The sequence below is a fragment of the Rhinopithecus roxellana genome, chromosome 5 (genome assembly GCF_007565055.1).
Source record: "Rhinopithecus roxellana isolate Shanxi Qingling chromosome 5, ASM756505v1, whole genome shotgun sequence".
In the NCBI taxonomy this organism is placed as follows: domain Eukaryota; kingdom Metazoa; phylum Chordata; class Mammalia; order Primates; family Cercopithecidae; genus Rhinopithecus; species Rhinopithecus roxellana.
The window spans coordinates 101,707,930-101,724,285 of record NC_044553.1 but is presented as its reverse complement, the minus strand read 5'-3'; the positions used below and the strand labels follow the sequence as shown (position 1 = coordinate 101,724,285).

General features: G+C 34.2%; 1 protein-coding gene and 1 non-coding gene across 5 annotated transcripts in view; one reads left to right on the top strand and one right to left on the bottom strand.

Moving 5' to 3' along the window:
* Positions 1–16,356, top strand: part of MIPOL1 (mirror-image polydactyly 1) — a 384,987-nt gene that overhangs the window by 262,996 nt on the left and 105,635 nt on the right. The window lies entirely within an intron of this gene.
* Positions 4,594–4,698, bottom strand: LOC115897778. The gene has a single exon (XR_004057574.1). It is a non-coding gene; the product is annotated as a U6 spliceosomal RNA (small nuclear RNA).

Below are 16,356 nucleotides of genomic sequence, written 5' to 3'. Positions count from 1 at the left end.
CTTTCTTGGTCGGAACTACAATTTGGTTAGAAAAGTCACTGGTGATTATAGCATGCAAACTATAGCCATGAAGCTAAAAATACATGAACTATTTTTCTCAATGCAAATCCCTCATCAAGAGTGGGGTTGAACACTTGATCCTGACCTCATTAGTTGTTTATTCTAATCAGTGTTGTCAATTGGCCTACCCAGTGACATAAATTTTTGTCACACCTCTGTTTTCTCTAATAATTAACTATCTATGGAGCTACATTATGGTACCATACTGCAACAGCTATGATTAAAAAGAACACAAGAAGACTTGAATTACACTTCCATCTTTGGCATTAATCAGATTTTTTTTTTTTTTTTGGATTACTGTAGACAAGTTTCAACTTTGCTAGATTTCAGTTTCTTTAATTTTGATGTGAGAAGCTTTTTCTACTTCTCACATTTTATGAAATTTGTTACCCCTTTATATGAAGTAGATTAAATTTTTATTTAGTAACATTTAGAGTCAAACAGTCTTTTTATGCCATTAAATTGTATCTATTTTCAGGGCCTTTAAATTTAAAAATGTATAACTGGCTTCACTATTCAAGTCACTATGTATATATTTATTGGTGACTCTGGAATGTAAAACAAAAATAAAATTAAAACAGTTTAAAAAAAAACTTAAAGTATACATTTTCTACATGTCCAGTGATTTGGACTATATTTATTAAGCATTCATCTCTTCTTCCTCTCAACTTACAGAATATGGCATTTACTAAGTACTTAACTTCTGAATGTCGGTTGCCTCACCTGTAAACATCAGTAATATCTGACCTGCTTAATACGAAAACCAGTGAGATGATATATCTGAATGTTTTTGAAAACTAGAAAGCACTGTGCCAAGGAAATATATTACTAAGTGTAATTTATAAAATCACTTACAAATTTTTGCTGTCTTGAGACATAAGACAATTAAATTAGTAAAGAGGTTATTGCTACTGAAGTAAATTTAAATCTTCTATAACTTTCTATCCAGAAGGACGTTTTTTGGCATTATCAGTTTTCATGATTTTCTGCGCCTTATTCAACCCAGCAAGTTATAAGAATAAAACTAAATTTCAACATGTATAGCTCTCAACTGCTAGTTGTTATTCTACAAAGTGACTCAACTTCCTTTTAAGAGCATTTAACAAAATATTTTGTCACTCAATGGTTGTGCCTAGCAAAGGACCCAGGGTTTGTATTAGAATGGGCTTGCTAATTATATGTCCTGGAATTTGATGTTTCTAAACATTATTTCTATTAGCTTGAGAAAAATATAATTTTATATTTTGTTAGATTTTAAAAGTGCAGTGTTTCCCTTGGTCTTGGCACTCAGAATCACTATTATTATAGGTCCACAGGTGGCAGTTGCCTCCTACATAGGTAATCTTTGATTCATCGCTTTCTTAAATTTAATTTCTAACCAACTTTTGCTAGATTTTTCCTTGCAATCATTGTCACTTTTGCCTTTTCCTACTTAGACTACACCTGAATAATTTCATGACCAAGCTTTTTTTGCTACTTTGTTTACTTGTCTTCTCCTTCCTTACTTCTCTTAAGATTCCTGAAACTTTATTTTCACCCTCTCATTCAGTCATCAATAGTATTTAACAATACCACATTACATATATAATAAAATCCAAACTCTTTAATGTAACATTCATGAACTTCCTCGATATTGCTGCCATCTCTGTTTTTTTTTTTTTTTTTTTTTTTTTTTTTTTTTTTTTTTTTTTGAGACAGTCTTGCTCTGTTGCCCAGGCTGGAGTGCAGTGGCATGATCTCGGCTCACTGCAACCTCTGCCTTCCAGGTTCACGCCATTCTCCTGCCTCAGCCTCCCAAGTAGCTGGAACTACAGGCACCCGCCACCATGCCTGGCTAATTTTTTTTTTTCTTTTGTATTTTTAGTAGAAACGGGGTTTCACCATGTTAGCCAGGATGGTCTCGATCTCCTGACCTCGTGGTCTACCCGCCTCAGCCTCCCAAAGTGCTGGCATTACAGGCGTGAGCCACCGCACCTGGCCCTGTTTCTAATTTAACATTTCACCAATCATCTTTTTGCTTCCCAGTTTCATTCATATTTGTGTCACTGGTATATTGCTTCACACATAGTAAGTGCTCAACAAATATTTGTTACAATGAATTGACTATTATGTGCACTTCCAAAATAGATTGTTCAATATTTCATGGACACACCCAACAATTTCCCACTTCAGTGCTTTCTCATTTGTCATCTTTTCCTCCTGGACTACTCCATCTCTGCCTATCCCATTTTTATTGAGGCTTCACATCATAATTTAAATAACAGCTATTCTATTAATCCTTTTCTAATCTTGTCCATTAGAAGTGATCTCACTATGTAAAATTCCTACCACAGTTATTCACAGTGGCTCTCTAGCAATACATACCTCATGCTTTCTTGTCCAATAGTTCTATGAATGTGTGTCTTAATTCCCCTACTAGTGCTTCTCTGTTCTTTATGTATAGCAAGACTTCAGTAAATATATATCAACAAATGAATAAACAATCAAATTTAACATGAGATTGAAAGTTTCTTCAGATGTAAAGTGTCTCCTGCACAGTTTTTTTTGTGTGTGTGCAATGCATATAATAAGAAGTCATTGATAAATGTGTGAATGAATGAATGATTTGAGATGACATGAACCTGGTCAGCATGTAGATTATTTACAGAGATGCGGTCAAAATGGGGTCTCCATATAATAAAGCAAATATATCACCTACCAAAAAAAAATTCTTTTTTTTTTAGACCTACAGTGCTCATATTTGAAAACTATCATTGGAAACATTTGTTTGGATTTTACCTTTCTTAAAATTTAGAATTAAAAAAAACTTAGGAAATAGCATCATTTTCCAGTGTTCATTGCAGCATTATTCTTAGAATGAAAAAAATAAATTAAAATATTTTCCGTGGATGCTTTATTTGGTCTGCATATCATTGGAAAAAATATATTAAATTCATTGCCAAGATGAGATCTAGGAGATCTGGCAATGTGGGACCCTTAGGATTATAGTATGACATGTTTATTATTCAGGGTCTTCAGAGAAAGAGAATCAATAGACTGTATATAAATTGGGCAAGAGATTCGTTTTAAGAAGTTGGCTCAAACAATTGTGGGGCCTGGCAAGTCTGAAAAATCTCAGGGCAAGCCATCAGGCTGGAAAACTAGTGAAGGGTTGATGTTGTACTTTTTAAAATTTGTTATTTTTGAGTCAGGGTCTCGCTCTGTTTCCTAGGCTGGAGTGCAGTGGCACAATCGTAGCTCACTGCAGCCTCAAACTCCCATGTTCAAGTGATCCTCCTGCCTCAGCCTCCCGAGTAGCTAGGACTACAGGCACATGCCACCATGCCTAATTTTTTTTTTTTAATTATACTTTAAGTTCTGGGATACATGTGCAGAACATGCAGATTTGTTACACAGGTGTACATATGCCATGGTGGTTTGCTGCACCCATCAACTCATCATCTACATTAGGTATTTCTCCTAATGCTAGCCCTCCCCTTGCCCCCCAGCCTCCAACAGGCCCCGGTGTGTGATGGTCCCCTCCCTGTGTCCATGTGTTCTCACTATTCAACTCCCACTTATGAGTGAGAACATGTGGTGTTTGGTTTTCTATTCCTGTGTTAGTTTGCTGAGAATGATGGTTTCTAGCTTCATCCATGTCCCTGCAAAGGACATGAACTCATTCTTTTTTGTTTGTTTTTTTGAGATCAAGTCTCCATCTGTTGTCCAGGCTGGAGTGCAGGTTCAAGTGATTCTCCTGCCTCAGCCTACCGAGTAGCTGAGATCACAGGTGCCCGCTACCATACCTGGCTAATTTTTGTATTTTTGGTAGAAACAGGGTTTCACCATGTTGGCCCAGGCTGGTCTCAAACTCCTTATCTCAAGTAATCCACCTGCCTCGGCCTCCCAAAGTGCTGGGATTATAGGCATGAGCCACCGCACCCGACCCTAAACTCAGTCTTCTTTATGGTTGCATTGTATTCCATGGTGTATATGTGCTACATTTTCTTTATCCAGTCTATTATTGATGGGCATTTGGGTTGGTTCCAAGTCTTTGCTATTGTGACTAGTGCACAATAAACATACGTGTGCATATGTCTTTATAGTAGCATCATTTATAATCCTTTGGGTACATACCCAGTAATGGGATCACTGGGCCAAATGGTATATCTGGTTCTAGATCCTAGAGGAATCACCACACTGTTTTCCAAAATGGTTGAACTAATTTACACTCCCACCAACAGTGTAAAAGCGTTCCTATTTCTCCACATCCTCTCCAGCATCTGTTGTTTCCTGTCTTTTTAATGATCGCCATTCTAACTGGTGTGAGATGGTATCTGACTGTGGGATTTGCATTTCTCTAATGACCAGTGATGATGAGCTTCTTTTCATATATTTTTTGGCCACATAAGTGTCTTCTTTTGAGAAGTGTCTGTTCATATCCTTTGCCCATTTTTTGATGAGGTTTTTTTTTCTTGTAAATTTGTGTAACTTCCTTGTCGGTTCTAGATATTAGCCCTTTGTTAGATGGATAGATTGCAAAAGTTTTCTCCCAAAAATATGGAATGCTTCACAAACTTGCCTGTCATCCTTACACAGGAGCCATGCTAGTCTTCTCTGTATGGTTCTAATTTTAGTATATGTGCCAGAGGTGAGCACTAATTAAAAAAAAAAAAAATAGAGACAAGGTCTCACTATGTTGCCCAGGCTGGTCTTGAACTCCTGAGCTCAAGCAGTCCTCTCACCTCGGCTTCCCAGTGTTGGGATTACAGGTGTGAGTCACCGCACTTAGCAGATGTTGTGGCCTTGAGTCTCAAGATGCAGAATTTCTTCCTCCTTAAGGGACCTCAGTCTTCCACTGATAGGATAAGGTCCACTCATAATTATAGAGGCAGTCTATTGTACTCAAAGTCTACTAATTGAACATGTTAATCACAGCAAAACAAACAAACAAACACAAAATACCTTCACAGCAGCATCTAGATTGCTGTTTCACCAAATATCTCATTACCATAGCCTAGCCAAGTTGACACATAAAATTAACTATCACTCATGCATTTCAACAGTTTACTAGGGCTAAGTAAAAATTACTCTCTCTAAAAGGGGCATGCACTTGCCATTTCACCACTTTCTATTCCACCTACTTTGTGAATTTAAAGTCATCTTCCTCGACCCTGTAGGTATTTGATTTTATGACCCCAGATGTGTGTTGTGATATTACTTATAAAATGGATGTTTGTACACATATACATATACTCTAGCTCCTGGCTACCTCTCTAACCTTATTTCTTAACATGTTTCTACTCTTGGTTCACTCCAGCCACACGAGGTCCCTTAATAACTCAAATATTCTAGATGTGCTCCCATCCCAGCACCCTGCCATGTGTTTTCTCTGCCTGGAGTGTTCTACACCCAGAATGTCACATGTGTCTGTTCCTTTACTTTGTTCAGCTTTCTGCTTCAATATCGCAAGATCACACTATCTAAAATAGTGTACCCTGTTACATCACTCTGTTTGTTACCCTCCTTTATTATTATTTTTTTCATAATAGATGTGCTTACATGACACTGTACTGTGTTTATGGATTGTCCTTTAGGATTTTGTTTTTTTCTTCCCACTGAATCTTATACCTGAATCACTGCTTCACACATCTTTGATGCTTAATAAGTGTTTTGAATAAATGAGTATGTCTTAATATATGTATGTGTTTAACCATTGTGATAGATTAGAAACTTAACAGCAGGTTGCCTGGGAAGTGAGACTGAGTCTAACAGTCAGATTTCTTACATCCATGGTAAGTGAGAGAAGACTTTAACTTTCCTTTTATACCCTAATAAAGTGTTTGAATTTTAAAATTTTTTATGTACATGTATTACTTTTGTATATTATATCAATGAGTTTGTAAGTTTTGAAAAGACTCATGCGTGGTAACCTGCACAAATTAAGCTTAGTGCTTAGAATTGATAATGAAAAACTGATCCATGTTTTGGTATATCTATTTATGACAATGTGATTAGTTTTTTAAATAGATTTTATTAGTGTTGTGCTATACAAAAGGCAGGATTTATAAGGGAATTAAATTCCAGAATAGGCTTTATTCACCTGTGTTATGTAAAATATACATATAAATGATAACTTCACTTACATTTTATGTTTGCCAAATATTTTTAACTGTTTTTGAAGGTATTTTACATGGCAGTATTTCAAGCACTTTTTAAAAGTAAAATAAGATGTTAAAAAAATACTACCAACTTTAAAAGAACTATTAACCTAACATTCTTCTTCAACTTGATATAGAAACAGGGTTCTGTGACTGGTTAGAGATGAGGAGGGTGCCTTTTTAAAATAATTCAATCCTGTGAACATTAGCTATAGTCAGAAATGATAATGAGAGGAGAGAATTCCTTCATATTTCAATAAATTTCACTCAGTTTAATTAGGTTTATTTAGTATATTTTAATTATAGATGTTTTCTTTTTCTTTACATGACACATACGCATTAATAAATGAATTAAAGTTTTTTATTGAATCTAAACTAGTTAAAAATTTCGGCAAATGAAAATAATAGCTAATAATTGAAGACCTTTGTTCAGGAACATTCTGATTCATTAATTGCAAAAACAATAAATGTTAAACATACAGTACAAAATCTAATAAACTGAGATCTTTAAGCTAGTTTTGATTTCTATAAACTTTCTAATGCCACTGCTGTCATAAAAAGCTTGGTAAATATTGACTAAGGATGATGATGACGATCCAGCAGTATTTTTAAGACTGGGTGGCACTGGCAGTACAGTCAGATATCCGGGACTTAACGTTGTTATTTTGCCATGAGGCCCTTCCACCTGGCCCTCTCCCAAAAGGATAAATGTTTACCTATAGTTAGGCATTTAAATGTGTAAATATTCCAGATTCAATTATATGTGAGGTAGCTAGAGTTTTCATTCTTTAAATCATGAACTAGTTCTCTAAAGTTTAAATGATTTACAAGTTTGCAAGGGTCAAAATAGACTTGACTGAATGTTTTCCCCATAATTCCAAAAATATTATTTTATAAGCTCAGTTCGGTATAAAAATATTGTGCCCCACTGACTATTCCAAACCTAAAATATTTGTGAAACTTACGAATTTATTAAGGTTTAATTTACTATTCTGTTTAGCTGTTAAGCTTTAAATGTTGTATAGTATGTCTTGTTCTCTTCAGGCTTAAAAGGGTTTTATGACAATCAGTATTCTATTAATGTAGTTCCAGTTATTCCCCAAATATCTTCTAAAACTTCCTGGTTCTGATTGAATCACAACTAAACAATATTCAGTTACTATGTAAAGCAATCAGGAAGTTCAAAAGCCTAGAGATAGGGACTGGTTTTTTAGTTTAGTTTTATTCAATGTTAATCTGATCAAGATTTTCATTTATTTTAACCCATGGAAAGTTTAGTTGTCCTGTCAAGCTTGGTTAGCTGTTCTAAACTATAAAAAATAAAAATTTTTGAAAACATTGTATGAAAAAAGGTGAGAATTGAGATTTTGTCCTAGAAAGTTGGGCACACTGTTGACTTAAATTATAATTAATAATGAAGAAAACATCATATATTTCTAAATCCACTTTCATTAGGTCTTTGTTCACCTTTTCACTTGTAAAACTTTTGTTTTCCATTCATTCTTATGTATGATACAGTGTTTTAATTGAGAGCTAACACCACAGTAAGACAGATGGTGCAGGTTCTGACTTTCTAGCTGAGTTACCATCTACAGGTAATTAACCTCTCAAAGCCTCAATTTCCTGACCTGCAAAATAAGAATTGTAATTATACCTGCCTCATATCATTGTTTTAGAATAACCAAATCAAATAATGCATGTACAATGCTTTATACAGTACTTAGGTACACTTAGGTATTTAATAAAGGTAACCCATTATTATAACCCCTATGTTGAGTTTTTATTGTTATCATTAGCTCTTTTTTGAGAATCTGTTAATACATTTATAACTTTTTTCAGCATTTTAGACTTTATATTTTGTGAACATAATATGCAATCATTTGATTTTTCTTTATGAACAAGTTTTTACTGTAGTTAAGACGGTTGATTTTTTTTTTTTTTTTTTTTGTGAGGCATTTAAAAAATATGTTGTTAAAATGGTATGCTTGAACTTGGATTTGGCCCTTTTTGATTAACAGTTTGTTTTCAGGAGTTGTTTATTCACACAGCAACATTTTAATGTTCAAAATACATTGAGAAATAGAAATCTAATAATTTCATCACTTTTCCCCTAACCTATGAAAAACATGTTTTCCAAAGAGTACAAATTCAAAATAGTAACATTTTCTTCAATGTTTTGTGTTAAAATTTTTACCCCAGAAAATACAGATATAATTTTTAAAGCTATGTTTGTAATTCTTTCTATCTTGTATCTTGGAGTTTGATACATATGTTATTTAATCATTTCAACATCCTTGTAAGGCATCATCCCTTTTTGGAGAGAAGAAAACAGAAACAGAGAAAACTAACATCCCCTAGGTTACATTAAGGCCATTGACAGAGGCATAAATATTACCCAATCCTCCTGATAGCTGGGCCTTTTACTTTACTACTGGACCCCTTCCTCTACCCTTGCCTCCCTCAGAAATACTGCTGAAGCAAAACTGGTACTTCAGCATTATTTCCCTGATTTGGATATACCTGACATGTTTATTGCACAAAGCACATCACTGAGACCATGTTAAAGGCCGGTTAACACGGTAAAAGAATCTGACCTGCTTTGGAGTTTTAACAGTCTTTGTCTATGTTCAACCAAACTGTACAAATTACAACCACAGTTGATGTCTGGATTTATAGACTACCTCTGATTTTTTTTTGAACCTTTAAGCTCTAGCATGATATCATATGTTAAACTACAAAAACTAAATACTGTGCCTAACAGCAATTTTATCCATATAATCATAATAGTTTATGTTTATTAGTATGTTGTAGTGTTAATATTATTGTTTTATCTGTGCTGTAGCATAATCACTAACCTAACAACAATCATAATTAGTAGTAACCATTAACCAAATAGCTATTTTCAGTTGTATATGAATTTGTTAAGAGCCTGCTGTGTACTAAAGACTGTGCAGACTTTTGTGAAACATAGAGTTAACAGAGGATAAGATGCAATTGCTACCTTAAAATAGATTATAATTAACTGGATAAAAAATATACTAAAAATGAACATACATTACTATGTGCTGTTAAATGAAATACTTGGACACTTCCATAGCAAGCCACAGAAGGGAGAGATTCTTCTAGACTTGAATAAATTTCACAAGATTTTATGGAATACTTGAGAATTGAAGTATATGAACCAATAAGGCTCTGATAAAAAGGAGGAGGAAGAGGGCATTCTAGCCTGGAAGAACAGAATAAGGAAAAGTAGAGGTTTAATGAACATACTGTGTTATATTATGGAATTAAGAGAAAATTGCAGGAATTTTATTGTTAACATGCATTTAGTTTTTATTCTGTGTTTCCTGGAGAGCCTTGGGAATATAGAGCTTCTTCTTTGAAGCATTAAAAATTAAACTTATACTCAAAAGAAATACTTCAATACTTTATATAAAATTTAAAGCATCTTAAGAGCCTAAATACATTTTTGAAAAGCTTATTATGGAGAATTTGGGACATATACAAAAGCCTACAGAATGAACTCTGCATGTACGCATCACTTGCCCCTGAAAACATCAACCCCTAGTCAATCAGATTTCATCCACACTCTCATGCACATACCCCCACTCTCTGGTATTATTTTAAGGTAAATCGCATATACGATGTTACTTTACTTACAAATATTTCAGTATGTATCATCTAAAAGATAAGGACTCTTAATTTAGCATAATCACAATACCATTAACATACTTAAAAACAATTTAACAATAATATATTTTATTTAATTAATTTATTTTTTTGAGACAGGGTCTTGCTCTGTTGCTCAGGCTGGAGTTCTATGGTGCAGTCACAGCTCACTGTAGCCTCCCCTCCAAGGCTCAGTCTCCTGAATAGCTAGGACTACAAGCTCACGCCACCATGCCTGGCTAATTTGTTGGGGTTTTTTGTGTGTGAAGACAAGGTCTCACTATGTTATCCTGGCTGGTCTTGAACTCCTGGGCTCAAGTGCTTCTTCCAGCTCAGCCTCCCAAAGTGCTAGGATTACAGACATGAGCCATTACACCTGGCCTAACAATAATTTCTTAATATCATCAAATACCCACTCAGTGCTAAAACTTCCAATTGTTTCATGTCATAATGTCTTACTAATTTGTGTTAATCAAGATTTAAATAAAATCCACATTGCAATTGACATATATACATTTTTATTATATAAATTTATGTGGCACAAGTACAGTTTCATTACATGCACAAATTAAGTGAGGGTCAGATCAGGGCTTTTAGGGTATCCATCACCTGAATAATGTACATTGTAGCCATTAAGTAATTTATCATTATCTACCCCCTTTGCACCCCCTCACCTTTCTGAGTCTCTGTTGTCTATCATTCCACTCTCTATGTCCATGGGTATACATTTTTTAGCACCCAGTTATGAATGAGAACATGCAATATTTGTCTTTCTGTGTCTGACTTCTTTCACTGAAGATAATGACCTCCAATTCCATTCATTTTGCCCCCAAAAAACATGATTTCATTCTTTTTTATAGCTGTGTAGTATTCTATTGTGTATATATTCACCATATTTTCTTTACCCAGTTATCTGTGATGGACACATAGGTTGATTCCACGTCTTTACCATTGTGGATTGTGCTATGATAAACATACGAGTGCAATGTAATGATTTCTTTTCCTTTGGGTAGGTACCAAGTAGTACGATTGCTGGATCAAATAGTAGTTCTGCTTAAGTTCTTTGAGAAATCTCCATACTGTTTTCCACAGAGATTGTCCTAATTTACATTCCCACCAATAGTGTATGAGTTCACTTATGTCTGCCAACTCACCAGCATGTTATTTTCTGACTTTCTAATAGCGGCCATTCTGAGTGGTGTCAATGAGAATGTCTCATTGAGATTTTAATTTGCATTTCTCTGATGAGTGGTGATGTTGAGCATTTATTCATACACCTATTGTCTATTTGTATGTCTTCTTTTGAAAAAAATGTCTATTCTTATGAACTGTCACTTTTTAATGGGATTATTTAGTTTTGCTGTTGTTATGTGAGTTTCTTGCCCTTGCCAGATGCATATTTTTCACATATTTTCTACCTTTCTTCAGGTTGTCTGTTCACTTTGTTGATTATTTCTTATGTTGTGCAGAAGCTTTTTAATTCAATCAAGTCCCATTTGTCTATGCTGTTGTTGTTGTTTGTGCTTTTGAGATCTTAGTCATGAATTATTTGCCTAGGCCAGTGTACAGAAGAGTTTTCCCTAGGATTTCTTCCAGGATTTTTATAGTTTTAGGCCTCACATTTAAGTATTTAATCCATCTTGAGTTGTGTTTTCTATATGGTGAGAGATAAGGGTCCAGTTTCTTCTGCATATGGCAATTCAGTTTTCCCAGCACCATTTATTAAAAAGGGCGTCTCTTCTCCAGTGTACATTATTGTCAATTTTGTCAAAGATCAGTTGGCTGTAAATATGTGGCTTTATTTCTGAGTTTTCTATTCTGTTCCATTGATCTGTGTGTCTATTTCTGATATAGCCTTGTAGTATAATTTGAAGTAACATAATGTACTGTAAAAAAAACCTCTAGTTTTGTTTTGTTTTTTGGTTTTTTTTTTTTTTGGTTTTTGGCTTAGGATTACTTTAGTTATTCAGACTCTCTTTTGGTTTCATAAGAATTTTAGGATTGTTTTTCCCAATTCTATGAAAAATGATGTTGGTATTTTGATAGGGCCTGCATTGAATCTGCAGATTTCTTTGGGTAGCATGGTCATTTTAATATTAATTCTTCTGATCAATGAGCATGGGATGTTCTTCCATTTGTTTGTGTCAGCTGCAATATCTTTCTTCCATGTTTTGTAGTTCCCCTTGTAGAGATCTTGGCCACCTAATATGCTGGGATTGCAGGTGTAAGCCACCATGCCCCACCCCTGTGGATTTTTCACAGATGCCCTTTTATAGGTTGAAAAAATTTCCTTCTAATTCTACTTTGGGGTGTGTATGTGTGTGTGTGTGTGTGTGTGTGTGTGTGTGTGTATGTATGTGTGGCTATTGTAAATGGAATTGCATTCTGGATTTGGCTGTCAGCTGGATGTTATTGGTGTACAGAACTGCTACCGATTGTTGTACATTGATTTTGTATCCTGACACTTTAACGAAGTTGTTGATTACTTCCAGGAGCCTTTTCAAAGAGTCTTTAGGGTTTTCTAGGTATATAATCATATTGTCAACAAAGAGAGATGGTTTGACTTCTTCTTTTCCTATTAAAATGTCTTTTATTTCTTTCTCTTGCCTGATTGCTCTGACTAGGACTTCCAGGACGATGTTGAATAAGAATGATTAGAGTGGACATTCTTGTCTTGTTCCAGTTTTCAAGGGGAATGATTCCAATTTTTGCCCATTCAGTATGATGTTGGCTGTGGGTTTGTCATAGATGGTTCTTATTATCTTGAGTTATGTTCCTTTGATGCCTAGTTTGTTGAAGTTTTTTTTCCTGAAGGGATGTTGAATTTTATCAAAAGCTCATTAAACCTGCACATGTACCCCTGAATCTAAAATAGAAGCTGAAATTATAAAAATAAATAAATAAAAAATTTAAAAAATTGTTACTGAAGGTACCATAAAAAAAGAAGAAAATAACCTTTGCAATAGCATCAAAAAGAATAAAATACTTTGGAATAAATGTAAGAAAATAATCGCAAAAACTTATGCTTTGAAAAATGACAAATACATTGTTAAAGAAATTAAAGAAGATCTAAATAAGTGGAAAAACATCTGTGTTCATGGATCAGAAGACTTTATTCTGTTAAGATGATAAGAATCTACAAATTCAATGTAATTTCTTAGAATGCTAGCTAACTTCTTTGTAGAAATTGAATTCTAATTCTAAAGTTCATATGGAAATGAAAGAAATCCGGAATAGCCAAATTGATCTTGAAAAAAAGAGCAAAGGAGGCAGAATCACACCTCTTGATTTCACAACTTACTGCAAAGCTACACTAATCAAAACAATGTGGTATTAGCATAAGAATAGACATTTTGAAATTGAATAGAATTGGGAGTCTAGAAATAAATCCTTAGTGGACACAAAAAGAAATAGAAACTCTGAACAGTTCAATATTCATTAAAGAAATTGAAGTCCAAAGCAGGAGGAGCTTTAGGCCAGGAGTTTGAGACCAGTCTGGGAAACACAGTGAGACCCTATCTCTACTAAAAATTTTAAAAATTAGCTAGGCGTGGTGGTGTGTACCTATAGTTCCAGCTACTGGGGAGGCTGAAATGGGAGGATTGCTTGAGCCCAAGAGGTCGAGACTCCAGTGAGTTACGATTACACCACTGCACTGCAGCCTGGGTGACAGAGAGACTGTCTCATAAAAAAAAAAAAAAAAAAAAAAAGGAAAAATAATGAGAGAAGAAGAAGGAGGAGGGAGAGGAGGAGGAATTGAATTCATAATTTAAAACATTTTGCAGAGAAACTTCAGGCCCCAGTGTCTTCATGGTGAGTTTTGTCAGCCATCTAAGGAAGACATAATAACAGTCTTAATACAAACATTTTCAGAACATAAAAGAGGATGGAACACCTCCCAACTCAGTCAATAACATCTATTTTACATTAGTATGAAAACCAGATGAGGGCATTATGAGAAATGAAAACTGAGGCCAAAGTCCTTCATGATGATAGGCTCAAAAAAAAAAAAACCCCTCTACAAAAACTAGCAAACCAAATCCAACAGCATATATAAAGGGTACTGCAATGCTAAAGGTGGCAATGCAAGGTTGGTTTAACATTTGAAAATCAATGTAATTTACCATGTTAACAGAATAAGGGAGAGAAAATAATCATTTCAGAGGATGCAGAAAAAGCATATGATGAAATTCAAAACCCATTCAGTTGTTCAGTCTGACTGATAAAGAAATTAGGAGAAAATTTACAGCTATTATATTTAATGACAAAGGCTCAATGATTTCTATGTAAGATCAAGAACAAAGCAAGGATGATCTTCCCACTTCAACTTTCTGTAGGAATCGATAATTATTAAAAATTGGAAAAATAAAGCTGCTTTTATTTGCAGATGATATGTTGTACACATCCTAAGGATTCCTGTGGATTCTTTAAAAGAAAGTGAACTTTTAAATTTCCTTTTCTAACTGTTCATTGCTAATATATGGAAATATAATTGATTTTTACATATTGATCTGAACTAACTTATTCTAGTAACATTTCAAAGGTTGCATACAAAATTATGAGAAATTTAAGGATGAATTTAACACTGTACTCTGAAAACTACAGATTGCTGAAAACAATTACGGAAGACCCATATAAATGGAGAATTACATAGTGTTCATAAATGGGAACACTCAGTGTTGCTGTGATATCAATTCTCTCCAAATTGATCTGTAGGCTATATATTATCCTAATACAAATTACATGTGTGTTTACTGTAGATATTGACAAGCTAATTCTAAAATTTATATAAAAATGCAAATGATTAGAATTGCCAAAGCAATTTTATAAAAGACACAGTTGGAGGAATACCTGATTTCAAGATACATTCTGTAAAGTCACAGATATCAAGACATTGATATTGGTGAAAAGGTAAATGTACATATAGATCCAGAGGATAAAAGAATCCTACACATATATGGTCAGTTTATCTTCAACAATGAAGACACGGCAATTCATAGGGAAAAGGCCACCATTCAAGAAGTAGTGATAAAACAAGTGGATATGTAAACAATTATATGTAAAAAATTAACATTAACCCTAACCTCACATCCTTCACAAATATTACCATGACAGTTGCTTTTTCTTATTTTACTTTTTCTTCCTACACCTAATATACTATCTGGCTGATAGTAGGTGTGAAGTAATGGTTTGTATAATAATAAACAACTACACTTCAGTTCTCCTAGTTTCTGAATCTAATTTCAGTGAAAGATGCCCATTACACTTTTAGGAGGCTAACTTTTATGTTTTATCTTCAAAAAGATATAACCAAATTAGACTGGTTCTAGTTCCCTCATTTTACTGTGTCAATCTGGGTAGCTTTCCAATCATAGCTCCCTGAGGCACTCACCAGGCGCTGAAATGCTTTATAGCTTCACAGATATTTCTTTGTGTCATTGCGTTTGTATGTATTAGAAACTGTAAGAATAAGAACATGTTAAATTTAAATAGAGGAACAAGAGGCAGAACAATGATATGTGACTGTAGATAATTCAATGCTATTTGTTGATGGTGCTTATTTGCATTTTACTCCCATTGGCAGCTAGAGTCAACATGACTTCTACATTTATCTTAAATACTTTAATTCCAGTCAGCTGTTTTTTTTTAATAATATAGATGTAATGTGACTTTTATTTTGCTCAAAGAACTTAGAAAATATTGATACCTATCTTTTTAATGTATGGGTAGGTAGGCAGTTATGAATGTTGGTAGGTGAACTAAAGAGATCAGATGACTTGGCCATTGACACAGAAGAGCAAGATTGAAGCCAAAGTTCAGGACTCTTGACTAATTTTATAAAACAAGCAGAAAGACTGCATACTTTTGAGTACCTCTCATTACAGGGCTGCAAACTGGATATGCTCTTAAAGACAGAAATAAATAAAGTCTGACCAACCAAGACAAAAATATTTCTCTCCAAAACTATGTTTCATAATTGTTACTTCAGTCACTGCACTAGTGAGAAAACCCCAATTTAGGTGCTAATAGTCCTTTATAACCCTTCAATACCTGCCAATCTTCCTTTAAAAGGGAGTGTCTGCACTATAGCACTAGCAGCCATAGCCAGTGTGGGCTAATGCAGGAGTGTAGAGATCATTGCAGAAGGCAGCACAGAATCTGAAGTAGGAAATGTGAATCAACATGTCCTGTACATGCTACTTAGTTTGAAACTGATATTTGTAGTAGTTTATTTGTAAAGTGCCCACAGTATCACTAGCAAGAAATCCTGTTTGTTTTCACTGATGTTATTTTAAATAGGTTCTAATACATAGCAAAATTCTTTTTACTTGCCAAACTATATTTATTTATTGACTTTTTTTCTTGAAAGATTGTTTTATTTGCCAATAAATAATTACAGCTAGCAAAAAAATGAAACTAGCAGTTTTCAGAGTCTTAACAGGTCACTTTATTCCATAGCATAAAGTCTGAAAAATCTTTACAAAGA